Source organism: Elephas maximus, chromosome 22 (assembly GCF_024166365.1).
Source record: "Elephas maximus indicus isolate mEleMax1 chromosome 22, mEleMax1 primary haplotype, whole genome shotgun sequence".
NCBI classification, from domain to species: domain Eukaryota; kingdom Metazoa; phylum Chordata; class Mammalia; order Proboscidea; family Elephantidae; genus Elephas; species Elephas maximus.
This window is the reverse complement of record NC_064840.1, coordinates 17,690,063-17,699,758: the sequence shown is the minus strand read 5'-3', so window position 1 is coordinate 17,699,758 and position 9,696 is coordinate 17,690,063. Positions and strand designations below refer to the sequence as shown.

The 9,696-nt window shown below is 43.8% G+C and overlaps 1 non-coding gene across 1 annotated transcript; it reads left to right on the top strand.

The window, feature by feature from the left end:
* Nucleotides 1-154: 154 nt before the first annotated feature.
* Nucleotides 155-295, top strand: LOC126066179 (U4 spliceosomal RNA). Its single transcript, XR_007515031.1, has one exon. It is a non-coding gene; the product is annotated as a U4 spliceosomal RNA (small nuclear RNA).
* The last annotated feature ends 9,401 nt before the right edge of the window (nucleotides 296-9,696 follow it).

The window sequence follows — 9,696 nt, the reverse complement described above, 5'->3', positions numbered from 1 at the left end:
ATCCAATAATAGGAAACTTCCCACGCAGATGGGCCATAAATATGACTGACCGAGTGGGGACGCTTCCTATCCACGAACACAGTGGCAGTCACCGACCCTCAGCAAAATGGCTGTTGTCATCCGTGGGAGAATGGGGCGCGCGTCAACGACGGTTAGCTTTGCGCAGTGGCAATATCGTAGCCAATGAGGTTTATCCGAGGCGCGATTATTGCTAATTGAAAACTTTTCCCAATACCCCGCCGTGACGACTTGAAATATAGTCGGCATTGGCAATTTTTGACGGTCTCTACGGAGACTGATCTATTATTTGTTTAAAGAAAGTTACTTGGCTTTTTTAGTAATCATGGTGTGTTCCTTTTTAATTTCAGAGATTTATTTTTGTGTGTCTATGGAGTGCATTTTTTGTTATAAGTAGATTGTTTAGTTCTACGTTAAATAGAGGTGTTTCAGGTTTTTGTTATGGGATCTTGTCTTTTCTAGTATATCTTGGTTTCTTAAAGAGCACCCAGCCGTGTGGAGTTTCTGGTAATACCGTTTCAAGCTCTCCCACCATATAAACTACACATTTAGTGCAGTAACGGTTGTCGTCTAAGTATTTTTCATTGAGCGTGCTGGATGCAACGACTACATGCTACATACGGTTCTACTACTTTTTTTCTACCTGCAAAATAATATATCGCGGCTCTATTTTCTGTGTCAGCAAATAGCTCCACTTCTTTTTATCAGCATTACTGTATTCCATCGTCATCGTTTAAGTACATATCCGACAGGTTTCACCAATCCTCTTTGGATGGACACTTGTGTCCAGATTTTCCCTATTATAAGCAATGAGGCAGTTTTACTGTCCTATAGGGTCACTGTGAGTCAGAATCGACTCTATGGCAATGGGGTTTTTGCAATGCTAAAGTGTACATCCTTAGACGTGTGTCTTTGCCTAGCTGTAGGGTGTTTCTAGGGGAAATTTTTACACGTGGGATTGCAGGCTCAAAGACCATGCATATTTTGCATTTTAAGAAAAGCAAAACCCGTTGCCGTAGAGTCAATTCCAACTCACAACGACCCTATAGGACAGAGTAGAACTGCCTCAAAGTTTCCAAGGCTGTGATCTTTACAGAAACAGACTGCCCCATCTTTCTTCCCCAGAGCAGCTGGTGGGTTTGAACTGCCGACCTTTTGGTTTGCAACTGAGCGCCTTAACCACTGCGCCACCATGGCTCTTTGCATTTTAGGAGGGGCTCCCAAATTGCAACTCTAAGACTGCACCCATGTGTTCACCCACAGAGCCGTGTTTAAGAACATCTGAAGAATGCTTAACGTGTACATTTATTTGGATGTGCTCTGTGGCTTTCACCAGGGAGGAAAAGGGGGAGAAAGAAGAATTCCCACCCATTCTCCGGGGGCCTGGCTGTGCAATCCAGCTTCCAACGCTGCTTGTCCTCCAACCCTTTGCCAGGCAGAGAGGAGGGAGAAGGGGCTGGTTTCGGGAGGATAATCCTAGTCTCTGAGTGAGGAGGGTTCTGCATCCATCCAAACTGGCCCCCCTCCCCTTCCACCATGTGTGCAAGCATCAGCCCCCAGTGGAGGCAACCCCCACCCCACCGCCTGAGCCAGGTGGGACCCATTGGCTCCTGGGGAAGAACTAGCTGGACTCTGGGGGCTCTCTCGCCAGGGGAAGGGCCACTGGGTTCCCAAACAAGTCACTGCAGGATGTCTCAAAGAATCCTCAGCCTCGCTGGGTTAAAAATATGCCTTGCCTGAGGGGCCCTGTCTGTCTGTCTGTCTCAGAAAGCAGCTGGCTTCCAACTCCCGAATCCCCGTCGCTGGGGAAATGAACTGATGCTAATGGATTTTTTTTTTTTTTTTGGTAGAGCTTTGAAGCCAAACATTCTGGGCTCAAATTCTTGCTCCACTATTCACTAAGCTGGGTTACCTTGGGCCACTTACTTAACCTCTCTGTGCCTCGGTTTCCCTGGCTGTACAAGGAGAATCAGGATCAGATCTATTTTAAAGGCCAGTGGTTCTCCATCCCCACTGCCCATTAGAATCACCAGAGAGCTTTAAAAAATCCTGATGCCCGGGCCACATTCCAGAGGGTATTAGTCTCCCCCCACAAAAAAAAAAAAAAAACCTCTTGTCTTTGAGTTGATTCATTAGGGCTGCCTTTTACTTTTTTTAACAAAGCACCACAAAGTGGGAGGCTTTAGAAAACAGAAATTTTTGTCCCACACTTCTGGAGGCAAGTAGTCTGAGTTCCAAGCGTCAACAGGGGAAGATTCTTTCTTGTCTTGCCCAGCATCTGGCAACCCCAGGCTTTCCTTCGCTTGTAGGTACATCTTGACGTGGCCTCTTTCCTCAGTCTCTTTGTGTCTCTTCTCTCTCTCTTTTTTTTTTTTTTTTTTTATTGTACTTTACTTTAGATGAAGGTTTACAAAACAGACTAGTTTCTCATTAAACAGTACACATACTGTCTTATGACATTAACAACCCCACGACATGTCAACACTCTCCCTTCTCAACGTTGTCTTCCCTATTACCCGCTTTCCTGTCCCTTCCTGCCTTCTAGTCCTTGCCACTGGGCTGCTGTGCCCCTTTAGTCTCGTTTTGTTTTATGGGCTGTCTAATCTTTGGATGAAGGGTGAATCTCAGGACTGACTTCATTACTGAGCTAAAAGGGTCTCCGGGGGCCATACTCTCAGGGTTTCTCCAGTCTCTATCAGGCCAGCAAGTCTGGTCTTTCTTTTTGAGTTATAATTTTGTTCTATATTTTTCTCCAGCTCCGTCCGGGACCCTCTACTATGATCCCTCTCAGAGCAGTCAGTGGTGGTAGCCGGACACCATCTACTTGTGCTGGACTCAGCCTGGTGGAGGCCATGGTAGATGTGGTCAATAAGTCCTTCGGATTAATCTTTCCCTTGTATCTTTAGTTTTCTTCACTCTTCCTTGCTCCCTAAAGGGTGAGACCAGTGGAGTATCCTAGATGGCTGCTCACAGGCTTTTAAGACCCCAGGGTGTCTATTCTCTTTTATAAGGAAGCCACTCAGATGGGATTAGAAACCACTCAGACAGGCTTAGAATCCACTCTATTCCAGTAACGAGCCCTGGTGGCACAATGGTTAAGTGCTCGGCTGCTAACCAAAAGGTTGGCAGTTCGAACTCACCCAGCAGCTCTGCAAGAGAGAGACCTAGTGATCTTCTCCCTTAAAGATTACAGCCTAGAAAGCCCTATAGGGCAGTTCTACTCTCTCACATGGGGTCGCCATGAGTTGAAAATTGACTCAACAGCTCCCGACCACAACTACTGCAGTGTGATCTCATGTTAACTGATAACTTCTTCAAAGAACCTATTTCCAAACAAGACCAAGCAAGATCAAGTTCACAGGTACCAGGAGTTAGGACTTCCGCATATCTTTTTGGAGGACACAATTCAATCTATAACACAGGCCGATTAAGCCAGAATTTCTGAGGGTTGAACCTGGGCGAAAGTATTTTTTAAAGTCCTCCAAGTGGTTCTGAATTGACTCTAATGATAAGACCCATGGCTACAGAGACTTTGTGAGTTATTAAGTAAGATAGCTGTGTTCAAGCCAGCGGGGGGGGGGGGGCGGGGGGGCGGGGCTTGGACTTGCTTATGGGTGGTGACACAGCTCCTAAGCTTCCTTTTTGTATAAATTATACCTCAATAAAGTTGATTTAAAAAAAGTTACATTGGCTTTTGGGTGTAAAATAGACTGGAGGAGCCCAGTTTGGAGGTTATTGCACTAATTCCAGAAATCAGACAGTTCTGGGTTCGAGTCCTAACTCTGCCACTTTGTGAGCCTCAGTTTCCTGTCCTGTAAAATCGGGATAAAACCCCCACTGGACTTTTTTGAGGTTAAATGAGATACAATGTAAAAGACTTAACATGGTGCTTCCCACATGATAAACAATAAACGTTGCCAATAATAGTAACAATTCACAACCATGATTCTGCAACCCTTTAATGGCTGAATAATTCCCCAAACCTGTCCTTTTCTCTCCTAGCCCTAAAGTCCCCCCTGGGTTATTTGATGATAATTATAGCTACAATATCTTGGTTGTTTACTATGTTCAGCCCTTTTCATGCATTTCTGTTATTTTTGTTGAATCCACATAATCACCATGGAAGGTGTAAGTTTTATTATCCAGATTTTACAATTAAGGCAACTGAGGCTCACAGCCATTAAGCCACTTGCCCCAAGCCACACAGCTGCTAAGCATCAGGCTCTGCAGAGAGCATCACACCCATTTTACTGATGAAAAACTGAGGCTCAGAAAGGCAAAGTATCATGCCCAAGGCCACACAGTTGGTGGGTGGCAAGCCAGGACTTGAACCCACACCTACCTGTCCTGGGATTCCTGGATACTGGGGGTTTCCCCAGAGGTCAGAAGTGCCTGCTGGGACCCACCCTCTGAGCCACGTCGCTCCTCCTTGAAATAAACCAGGGGAGGCCGGAACCTCTTTGTCTCCTTGCCCCGTTCTAGGACCCAGGGTGTGCTGGTTCCTATCTGCATACCTTTCTGGATACCAGCCCCTCCTTTCTGAATGTTCTACTTTTCTTGGCCAACCCACAACTTCCTAACTCATTGTGCTCAAGTCAATTCGGACTTATAGCAACCCTGCAGGTCAGAGTAGAAGTGCCCCATAGGGTTTCCAAGGCTGTAATTCGTAGGGAAGCACACTGACACATCTTTCCCTCACTTGGCAGTTGGTGGGTTCTGTTGTAGGGTAAAAACATCAAAAAGTTTAGTAAAGCAAAAGGCAAAGTTTTATTCAGCATATATTCAAAGAGGCAAAAGTTGGAAACAGACAAGCATGCTGCCAGAGCTATGTCCGCCCAAGTTTAAGGAACATTACAGAATGACCAATATATATGAACATTACAAAACGGGCAAAATCATTGAAACCTCACCTTTTCACAGATTGGCTAAAACATTAAGTCATTGTGATTCTACATTTTGAGTTGTCTTTCTGAACAATCATTGGTACAGGTTTCAGTAATGACAGTCAGGAGGGTCTTCGTTGGTCCTGCAAATCTTGCTCTTCATTAAATGCTAACAGAGAAAGGTAAGAGTGGAAAGTATGTGACTCTTTTGTGCTCTGTTTATGATTTATGTGAAAGGTTCCCTAAAAGATGTTTTCCAAGATTGTCCTAGCTATTGTCTTTATACCTAAGGGCTCAGTTTATGTGTCCTTGAGAGTCCAGCTCCAGCTAGGTCACATTCTAGGGCAGGGAATAATGGCTCCAATATTATCTCCTACATCAGTTGAAACCACCGACCTTTCAGTTAGGAGCAGAACACTTTATCCACTGTGCCACCAGGGTACCTCACAGCCTCCTAGTCTCCAAAAATCAGGTCCAAGTTAGTTTCCTTTTCTAAGAAACATTTTCCAAGTCTCATCTGAATCATCCTTAAATGGTTGATTCCCTTTATACTAATGTCAAAACCAAACCAAACCTGTTGCCATCCAGTTGATTCCAACTCATAGCGACCCTATAGGACACAGTAGAACTGCCCCATAGGGTTTCCAAGGAGCATCTAGTAGATTCGAACTGCCGGCCTTTTGGCTAGCAGTCGTTCCTCTTCACTACTATACCACCAGGGTTTCCATATTAACATCTATAGTGTAAATTTTTTCATTTTTTAAAAACTGTTGTAAAAATAAACGTAACTCAACGTTTGCCAGTTTGACATTTTTCAGGTGTGCAGTTTAGTGATATCCATTAATCATGTTATGCAATCATAACCCATAACCATTGCCAAATTTCCCATCACCATAAACAGGACTGCTTCCTAAATAATGGCTCCCCTGTTCCCCCACCCCCTAGTCCCCATCAACCGCCCCTTGTTCCTAGGTGCCTTCGAGTTGATTTCATCTCCTAGAGAGCCCATGTGACAGAGTAGAACTGCCCCATAGGGTTTTATCTATGTATTTATTTATGGTGGTTGTTGAGAATATACACAGCAGAACACTCACCAGCTCAACCATTTCTACACGCACAATTCAGTGACACTGGTTACATTGTTCAAGTTGGACAACCATTCTCACCCACCTTTTCCATATTCTTCCTCCCCCATTAACTCATTGCCCCCTAAGTTTCTTATCTTTTCAAAAATCAAATTTTATCCTATGTTCAGTGAAAGTGTAGACAGTAAAACAGGCTTTCACTGAAAAAGTTCTACACATTTTGTTCAGTGACATTGGCTACATTCTTCACATTGTATCAACATTCTCATTATTTCGCTTCTACTTGTTCAGTACCCATTAACCTAGCTTCATATCCCCTCCAAACTTCTCATCTATGCTTTAGAATATTCGGTTCTATAGGGTTTTCTAGGCTTTGATCTTTACCATAGCAGATTGCCAGGTCTTTCTCCCACAGAGCTTCTGGGTGGGATCCAACCATCAACCTTTTAGTTAGCAGCTGAGCGCTTAACTGTTGCACCACGAGGGCTCCTTACCACTTGTAATTTTTAAAATGGGATGGAGTTTTATTTTTGAAATATTCATCCACTTTGGGAATAGATAAAATTGCATCTGTTATTCAAAACTCAAAAGATCCTAAAAGATCTTTCCTATGCATAACCAAATATATTTTTTCTGCAGTCCAATGGGTCACTTTTGTGTGGACTTTCTAGCCATGGTCTTGTAACTCCCACCAAAGTGATTGGGTGGGGCTGTGTGATAGGGTAATTATGGCCCACCAAGGGGACTGGTCAGTTTTGTCATCCCGCTAGGCTTGAAATGAGCCTTCCAAGAGGCGGTAATGAGAGGGTCCCACCGCCACCAAGGAAGAACATCCAGGAACAGGAGAGCACATCCTTTGGACCTGGGATCTCTGCACTGAGAAGCTCCTGGAACCAGGAGACTGAGAGAGAGAGCTGTAACACTGAAGGCAGCAGAGACCCAGCAGTAGGAGATGGCATGGTGGGCTTCCCGGCCCATGGAGAGAGAAAGCTGAGTGCCTTTGGGCAGAGGCCTAGGGCTAGGAAGAGGACTGCCTGCTAGCATGGCTGAGAAGAGGCTGTCCTGGTGGAAGAACTGTATCTTGAGCGTTCCTGAACCTGAATTGTAACCCGTTAAAAAAAAAAAAAAAAACCCGTTACTTCCCTAATAAACCCCATAATTACGAGTATGGTCTGTGAGTTCTGTGTGGCCATTGCCATGAACTGTCAAACCCAGCAGAGAAGTAGAGAGTAACGTGGGAGGGATGGTTGGTGTCAGAATTGGTAAAGATGGTAGAGAGAAGAGGCATGTCCGACCTCCTCCTCGTAGGAATCAACCTTGGGCTGTTGATCTTGATTCTCCTTCCCCGTTGTGAAGTTAGAGGAGGTCAGACACTTCGCCCATGCCATTTTTTATGTTACCCACTCTGTTCACTTTATTTTTTTTGGTCCTTAAGAATAGACCTTGGAGATTGTTTCATATAACTGTATAATGAGCTTCCTCCATGGTTTCTGAGGCTATGTAGTTTTCCATTGCAGGACTGTATGTAATTTATTTTACCAACCCCCAACTGATGGACATTTGGCTAGTTTCCAGTCCTTTGCCCTTAAAAGCAGCCCTGCAGTTAATAACCTTGCACTTGAGTCTTTGTTGTCAGAGTTCTGGGAGGCTCTGGGAATGGCCTACTATAGAGGAGAGAGGCTTGGGCTGGGGCCAGGACACTGGGGTCCTCTTTCTGATCCTGTAACTAACTCTGTGGCCTAGTCAATTCACCTCTTTGTACCTTGGTCTCCCCAGTCTTTCATTTCTTCAAATAATATTTATGGAAAACCCACCATTCGAGACACTGGTGAATAAGAGAGACACAGTCTCTGGTCTCCTAGGGGGGAGAGACAAATAAAAAAGAGATAAAGAAATATGGACCATAATGTCAGAAGAGGGTAGTAGTGGTTCAGTGGTGGAATTCTCACCTTCCATGTGAGAGACCCAGTTTCGATTCCTGGCCAACACACTGCATGAGCACCACCCGTCTGTCAGTGGAGGCTTGCATGTTGCTATGATGCTGAACAGGTTTCAGTGGAACTTCCAGACTAAGATGAACTAGGAAGAAGGTCCTGGTGATTTATGCCCAAAAAGTCAGCCAATGAAAACAGTATTGGATCACAAGAGTCCAATCCCATTGTGCACGGGGTCGCCATGAGTCGGGGGCCATGAAACCATTTTTAATAACTCTTTTCACCACCTGAGGGACTCCTGGAGCGGGCATGTTGTTGTTAGGTGCCATTGAGTCCGTTCTGTCTCATAGCGACCCTGTAGGACAGAACAGAACTGTCTCGTAGGGTTTTCAAGGAGCAGCTGGTGGATTTGAACTGCTGACCTTTGGGTTAGCAGCCAACCTCTTCACCACTACACTATCAGGGCTCTGGAGTGGGCATACATCTTGGTAAATGCCTCAAACTGGGTTATGTGTGTACCCTTCATGATTTTGGTTGTAACTGAGAACCAACTATACTATTACTAAATATTTGTCTTTAAATGGAGCCATACACCTTATTTGCATGGTTCCACCCACATAAGGGTGCCACGCACCTTATTTACACTATTAACAAGCTATCTGATCCACCTGGTGGGCCACAACCACCTCATCTGCATAGTCCCACCCAGTCATTTGGTGGGAGTTACAAAAACTACGGCTGTAAGGGCCATGTTAAATAATTCACTGCACCACAACATAGCAAAAGGACCAACAATGCATTTAATCTCTGATACAGCATTTCCACTTCTAGGAATTGCTCTTGAGGAAGTAATTAAGGATTTAGCTACAAGGATGTTCTCAGAATCACTAATTATAGTGACAACTTGGAAATAACTAAATTTAACTAGGGAACTGGTTAAGGAAATACTGGTACAGTCATGTCATGGAATACCACTTCACCCAAAGAAATGCTGTTTTAGAAGCAGATTGAATGCCATGAAAAGATGTTCATGAAACAGTACTTGGTAAAAACATAGGTTTCAAAGCAGTGTGTAGAAATATAAAAATATGTATTTAAATATTATATATATGTGTGTTTACCGACTGAACAGCATCTAATACCATACATATTTAGCTAGAGAACATACAGCTAGAAGATTCTATGATGAGCAACTATTGCTTTTAGATATATATTATAAAGTATATATATTTTTTATATATATAAAACATAAAGAAAATTTCTATGTCGATATTTTAAATTACAGAGCTCATTCTAGTTATGTATTCTCTAGCTAAATATGTATTTTTTTGTTAGGTGCTGTTGAGTCGATATATACACACATATTTAATGCTTAAATATATATTTTTATTCTTCTAAAACTTTTTTTTCTCCCTCCTTTTTCTTAACCTCTTCTTTCTTCCTTTTATGGATTGAACTGTGTCACCCAAAGCTGTGGTGAAATCCCCTGGTACCTATGAATGTGACCTTGTTTGGAAATAGGGTCTTGGAAGATGTTATCAGCTATGTTAGAATGAGCTCATACTGGGTCCTAATCCAATCTGCATGGTGTCCTATAAAAGAGGAGGAGAGATATAGGGAAACAGGTAGAGAAAAGTCAGCCACGTGAAGGTGCCTGCTGGGAGAGACAAGAAAGGACCTTCCCAGAGAGACCTCAGAGGGAGCGTGGCTCTGCCGACACCTTGAATTCAGACCACCAGCCTCCAGAGCTGTGAGACAATAATTGTTCTTATAAGC